A 6,000-nucleotide genomic window follows, 5' to 3' on the forward strand; every position below is an offset into this window, starting at 1 on the left:
TTAAAGAAGGGTAACTTTGAAGGTATGAGGTGAGAATTGGCTAGGATAGATTGCCGAATGATACTTAAGGCATTGACAGTGGATGGGCAATGGCAGACATTTAGAGACCGCATGGATGAACTACAACAATTGTACATCCCTGTCTGGCGTAAAAATAAAAAAGGGAAGGTGGCTCAACCGTGGCTATCAAGGGAAATCAGGGATAGTTTTAAAGCCAAGGAAGTGACATACAAATTGGCCAGAAATAGCAGCGAACCCGGGGACTGGGAGAAATTTAGAACTCAGCAGAGGAGGACAAAGGGTTTGATTAGGGCAGGGAAAATAGAGTACGAGAAGAAGCTTGCAGGGAACATTAAGACGGACTGCAAAAGTTTCTATAGATATGTAAAGAGAAAAAGGTTAGCAAAGACAAACGTCAGTCAGAATCAGGGGAAGTCATAACGGGGAACAAATTGAACAATTGAACAAGTACTTTGGTTCGGTATTCACTAAGGAGGACACAAACAACCTTCCGGATATAAAAGGGGTCAGAGGGTCTAGTAAGAAAGAGGAACTGAGGGAAATCCTTATAAGTCGGGAAATTGTGTTAGGGAAATTGATGGGATTGAAAGCCGATAAATCCCCAGGGCCTGATGGTCTGCATCCCAGAGTATTTAAGGAGGTGGCCTTGGAAATAGCGGATGCATTGACAGTCATTTTCCAACATTCCATCGACTCTGGATCAGTTCCCATGGAGTGGAGGGTAGCCAATGTAACCCCAATTTTTAAAAAAGGAGGGAGAGAGAAAGCAAGGAATTATAGACCGGTCAGCCTGACATCGGTAGTGGGTAAAATGATGGAATCAATTATTAAGGATGTCATAGCAACGCATTTGGAAAGAGGTGACATGATAGGTCTAAGTCAGCATGGATTTGTGAAAGGGAAATCAGGCTTGACAAATCTTCTGGAATTTTTTGAGGATGTTTCCAGTAGAGTGGACAAGGGAGAACCAGTTGATGTGGTGTATTTGGACTTTCAGAAGGCTTTCGAAAGCTCCCACACAAGAGATTAATGTGCAAAGTTAAAGCACATGGGATTGGGGGTAGTGTGCTGACGTGGATTGAGAATTGGTTGGCAGACAGGAAGCAAAGAGTAGGAGTAAATGGGTACTTTTCAGAATGGCAGGCAGTGACTAGTGGGGTACCGCAAGGTTCTGTGCTGAGGCCCCAGCTGTTTACATTGTACATTAATGATTTAGATGAGGGGATTAAATGTAGTATCTCCAAATTTGCGACGACACTAAGTTGGGTGGCAGTGTGAGCTGCGAGGAGGATGCTATGAGGTTGCAGAGTGACTTGGATAGGTTAGGTGAGTGTGCAAATGCATGGCAGATGAAGTATAATGTGGATAAATGTGAGGTTATCCACTTTGGTGGTAAAAACAGAGAGACAGACTATTATCTGAATGGTGACAGATTAGGAAAAGGGGAGGTGCAAAGAGACCTGGGTGTCATGGTACATCAGCCATTGAAGGTTAGCATGCAGGTACAGCAGGCAGTTAAGAAAGCAAATGGCATGTTGGCCTTCATAGCGAGGGGATTTGAGTACAGGGGCAGGGAGGTGTTACTAAGTTGTACAGGGCCTTGGTGAGGCCACACCTGGAGTATTGTGTACAGTTTTGGTCTCCTAACTTGAGGAAGGACATTCTTGCTATTGAGGGAGTGCAGCGAAGGTTCACCAGACTGATTCCTGGGATGGCAGGACTGACATATCAAGAAAGACTGGATCAACTGGGTTTGTATTCAATGGAGTTCAGAAGAATGAGAGGGGATCTCATAGAAACGTTTAAAATTCTGACGGGTTTAGACAGGTTAGATGCAGGAAGAATGTTCCCAATGTTGGGGAAGTCCAGAACCAGGGGTCACAGTCTAAGGATAAGGGGTAAGCCATTTAGGACCGAGATGAGGAGAAACTTCTTCACCCAGAGAGTGGTGAACCTGTGGAATTCTCTACCACAGAAAGTTGTTGAGGCCAATTCACTAAATATATTCAAAAAGGAGTTAGATGTAGTCCTTACTACTAGGGGGATCAAGGGGCATGGCGAGAAAGCAGGAATGGGCTACTGAAGTTGCACGTTCAGCCATGAACTCATTGAATGGTGGTGCAGGCTCGAAGGGCCGCATGGCCTGCTCCTGCACCTATTTTCTATGTTTCTATGTTTCTACAACCCTCCATTATTTCTTGATTTATACTCCATCCAACAGTATAGCTACTGTTAGGGGGCTTGTAGACTACGCCCACCAGCGACTTTTCCCCCTTATTATTCCTTATCTCGACTCAAACTGATTCAACATCTTGATCTTCGGAGCCAATATCGTTTCTCACTAATGCACTGATCTCATCTTTTATTAACAGAGCTACCGCACCTCCTTTTCCTTTCTGTCTGTCCTTCCGAATTGTCAAATACCCCTGAATATTTAGTTCCCAGCCTTGGTCACCTTGCAACTACGTTTCTATTATGGCTATCAGATCATACCCATTTGTATATATATTTTTTTACCATTTTTCCTGCTTTGACCCCACTTTCTGATATACTTTTATGTTTATACATTCTGTCCCTTGTGTCACGCTCTAGTTTTCAATTCCCGCAGTACTACCCTGCTTTATTGCCTTCTCCTTATTCTTTGACTTTTCGTCAAAGGTGGCATGGGATAAATTCTAGTAAGGTGCAGTAGATTGACAAAGGTTCTCTGTTCTTCCCGAGTCTCACTACATTTATCTAGATATTTGGCACTAAAGGTGCATTTTGGACATACAGGATGCAAGATACAGTAAAAAGAGTGGCTAGTGACACTAAATCCAAGGACGTATCTTGTGTGATAAATAACACCACTCTGTGGCATACTGAGGGCTAGAAATTCACCTCCTTTTTGCCTCCCGTTAGCACGTCCGGTGGCCAATAACGAGGCGCTACCGGCTTTGCAATCGGGCGCACAAAATTCCCGTCAAGGTTTGCGACGGTGGTAACTCCTAGTGCCATGATCTTCTGCTTCCGGAGATCAGAACGGCATCGCGCTGCACATCCCCCCATCCCCCCCGGTAGCGTCTGGACCCGAACTTCAGTTCCACTCCCTGTGGCATCACCGCAGATTTACAGCTGCAGGAGATGTTGTTCGGGTGGCCAGGCACTTGGAGAGTGGTATTTAAAGGTGATGATGGTTGTGCCAACTTCCTTCCTGGAGCGCTAAACCGGAATTTTGCATCGACGTCCCTCCCATAGGGCAAGGCGAGACCTATGTCTACCGCAAAAGTTGTCGCCCCAAACAGGGCGCTACGCAATTTCTCCCTCTAAAGGTTTGTATTCATAGGTTCACTGCAGTCGGAGTTAGTCTGCAAGTCCCAGAATAACCACCAGGTGACAGTATTAACACAACAAAGCAAATTCTACACACAAACTATTTCTTTGTACAGCCGCTAATGAATACTTCCGCAAATAATTAGAAATTGGGGTAGATCTTGACTTTGTATGTTAGTGTAAATCGGGTGATAGCAAATCGGCAGCCCATTTGTCATCTCACCCAAATTTTATTTCCATTCTATTCTAAAGCACAAAATTCTATTAGTCGTTTTTATGGCTTTATTTATCTCCACTCATACTTTTAAATGTTCTGTGCTATTGTTTTTCTTATTCTTCTTCATATAACTGAACATGTTTATACTTACTGAATCCTAAAACATATCTGGCCAACCAAACAAGAGCAGCTGTAGTATTTTTGTGTCCCACCATTGTGATACAACTAACTAAGTAGCATCAGAACTAAAGTCCAGATGAAGTAATGCCCAAGCCATTCAAATCTTTTGATTTAGATTCCACTGTGCTGCTTGGTACACAGAAATTCTCTGAAAAATGGTGAAACTGCCTTGTAGTGTCACCAATATTGAAGGTCTTTCTCAATTTGTTTCAGGACCTTGAAGCCCAGGTTCCCAGAAAGTCAGCAATCACTAACAAGCATCGACCTTAGTAGTAGAGTGGATGTGCTGCTGAATGAGATGGATGTAAGAAGGGATGTCCGGTTTGATACTTCAGGGCACCATCCCCAAGAACATCAGTACACCATCCTGGCAGTAAGGCTCAGTACTGTGCACATAACCTGCAGATCCTGGGAACAATTGCAAAAGAAGAAGGCACACTTTAGCAATCTCGCAAGGGCAGACTACCCACCAGTACAGGTTGAAGCTCTCTTATCCGGAAACCTTGGGACCTGGCCTGTGCCGGATAAAGGATTTTGCCGGACGAGAGGAGGTCACGGTAAATTGCATGGTACAGGTACTGAACAAGGGAACATCAGGGCTGGCTGGCTTGGGACTGGGAGTGCGACAGAGGGGAGGCCGGGGGGGGGGCGGCGGCGGTGGATCGTGGGGTCAGGCCAGTGACTGCGGGAGTCGGCAGCGAGGAAAGACTTCAATTTGTTCAATTTGTTCATGTTGGAGCGGCCGGGAATGGTGCCGGATAAGGGAGTCCCAGATAAGGGAGGTTCAACATGTACCATGTATCAGGTAATTAGCCCAAAAATGTGAACAGTTAATCTGTTCCACTGTTCCTGCTCATCCATTCTAAACTCCTACACAAACGTACACCTCTCTCATTGCATCCCATGTAGACTCACAGCTCAGTGGCCATACCTCCAATTAAAAAAGTCTTACCACCTTCTTATCTTCCAAGGGCATAACACCTGAAGTTACTGTAATACAACTTAGTTACATTATGTGTAGTCACTTACTGACACCAAGTTTGCGTGGAGGTTATGCACATATGTCTTTGTCTGCGCACATTCAACTTTTGTGCACAATCATGACCTGGGGAAAGGCCATCCTTGTGACGTGTAGGTGGTGAGGTCACGGGGGAGAAATTTGCATCATTTGCGCCTCCCGTTAATGCCCCCGTGGGCGCTAATGAGGCACAAATGACTTCTCGCCCGGGGCACGGGTCTGCTACCGCCCCCCAAGAAATTCCGCGGGAGTTACCCGAGCTGCAAACCAGAAGCTCCCCACTCCTGCTTGTAGTGCCCTGGGCCGCTGCACCAGCGATGACAACATCATCACCATGCGCAGCGACCCATTTTCGCCCCGGACCGAAAATGCGTTAACTCCCCATGAGGCCGCCGCGGACAATGCCCGTACTAGCTTCGCAGGTCGCAAAACAGGTCACACTCTGCTCACGGGGCGAAAATTAAAGAGGAGCAGTGGCACGCAGATTAAAACAAATGGCCGACATGCCATGTGCAATTTGCGGGGTACGTGTCGAGATGTTGCAGTCCGGCACCCCGCTCTCCAGTGGTGAAGTGGTGGCCCCTTCTCCCCGATGCAGAGTTGGCAGCATGCCCTCCCCTTCAATAGAAGGGGAGGGCCCTGTGCTCCCGCCAGTGCTATGCAGCACTCCGCGTAGCACTGGAAAATTCTTGTGATTAGCGCCCCAGTCCCGCCCCCGAGAGAAACATAGAAACATAGAAACATAGAAAATAGGTGCAGGAGTAGCCCATTCAGCCCTTCTAGCCTGCACCGCCATTCAATGAGTTCATGGCTGAACATGCAACTTCAGTACCCCATTCCTGCTTTCTCACCATACCCCTTGATCCCCCTAGTAGTAAGGACTTCATCTAACTCCCTTTTGAATATATTTAGTGAATTGGCCTCAACTACTTTCTGTGGTAGAGAATTCCATAGGTTCACCACTCTCTGTGTGAAGAAGTTTCTCCTCATCTCGGTCCTAAATGGCTTACCCCTTATCGTTAGACTGTGACCCCTGGCTCTGGACTTCCCCAACATTGGGAACATTCTTCCTGCATCCAACCTGTCTAAACTCGTCAGAATTTTAAACGTTTCTATGAGGTCCCCTCTCATTCTTCTGAACTCCAGTGAATACAAGCCCAGTTGATCCAGTCTTTCTTGATAGGTCAGTCCCACCATCCTGGGAATCAGTCTGGTGAACCTTCACTGCACTCCCTCAATAGCAAGAATGTCC

Source organism: Pristiophorus japonicus, chromosome 2 (assembly GCF_044704955.1).
Source record: "Pristiophorus japonicus isolate sPriJap1 chromosome 2, sPriJap1.hap1, whole genome shotgun sequence".
Classification (NCBI taxonomy): Eukaryota; Metazoa; Chordata; class Chondrichthyes; family Pristiophoridae; genus Pristiophorus; species Pristiophorus japonicus.